This window comes from Dipodomys spectabilis, unplaced genomic scaffold (assembly GCF_019054845.1).
Source record: "Dipodomys spectabilis isolate Male_0828 unplaced genomic scaffold, ASM1905484v1 ptg000616l, whole genome shotgun sequence".
Classification (NCBI taxonomy): Eukaryota; Metazoa; Chordata; class Mammalia; order Rodentia; family Heteromyidae; genus Dipodomys; species Dipodomys spectabilis.
Genome location: NW_024871293.1, coordinates 161,737 through 163,077, shown reverse-complemented (window position 1 = coordinate 163,077; position 1,341 = coordinate 161,737).

The window sequence follows — 1,341 nt, the reverse complement described above, 5'->3', positions numbered from 1 at the left end:
CAAGGCCTCCTTAGTCACTGAGAACCTGAACATCCCAACCCCCAAGAAGATGTTACTAGTATCCTCAGACCAAATGTAGAGAAAACTCAGAGCCTCTCACACATCTGGAATGGCTCATAACACAGCATGGCATTTCCTACTGTACACACCGCTACACATAAAACTCAGCTACCTTATTTTTGGTTGTCAGTCATGGGGTTTGAACTTTGGGCCTGTGTGCATTTCCTCAGCTCTTCAGCTGAAGGTGCACACTCTACCACCGGAGCCACAGCACCACTTCCAGTTTTCTGGTGGTTCATTGGAGATAAAGTCTCACAGACTTTCCTGCCCAAGCTGGCTTTGAACTGCGATCCTCAGCTCTCAGCCTCCTGAGTAGCTAGGATGACATTTGTGAGCCACTGGTAGCACCTGGCTTCAGCCACTTTTCTACAACCAGGGGAAACCCAACTTGTCATGCCACCAACCACATGCAACCCTTCACTTTAGACTTTGACACCAGCATCCAAAACCATTATTCCATGGATGGAGAAAATATAATTGACACTACCCTCCCACCCCTGCTCCCATTCGCCCACTTCCTGCCTAACACAGGCCACGACCTCTGAGTTCTTGGTAAAGCAACCCCTACCCTGCTGTGACTTCACACTTGGGAAAACCTGGGGAGTTCTTAGAAATGTCTGTACACTGAGGCCAGCACCTGGTCTCCCAACAACCACACCCTACTCATTCACCATCTCTTGCAGGCAAGGGATGTCTTTCTGTTTTTTTTTTTTTTTTTTTTTTTTTTGGTTGAGAGGCTTGAACTCAGGACTTGGGTACTGTCCCTGATGATGATTTTTCCTCTAGGCCGGGGCTCTAACATTTGAGCCACAGCGCCACTTCCGATTGAAGATTGGAGATGAGACTCTCAGGGAACTTTCCTGCCTCGGCTGGGAAACAAGATCCTCTGGATCTCAGGCTCCCAATTAGCCAGGATGATAGGCGTGAGCCACCAGTGCACGGTTTATGGTTTCTCATTCTTTATAATTTCCACCTAGTCCTTCTCTAGACACTACCACCTATACTCTCCTCTATTTCCTTCAGGGACAGCAAAGGGATGCTCAGAATCTGGGTAGGGCCATGGGCATTAAAGGGCCCCCTCCACATCTGTACCCCTCTCTAAGCTCTCATCTGCCTCCTCTGGATGGCCTGGTCGTCCGGAGCAGATCAGTCCCAATAGGACTTCTGGAGCCTGCCCTGTATCCCCCTGCCCCAATCAATGGGTACGTGAGGATTTCTGGGGCCAGCTCCATGTCCCGGTGGAAGATATTGGGAGGGTTGCTGATAACTGGGTCCAGGGGT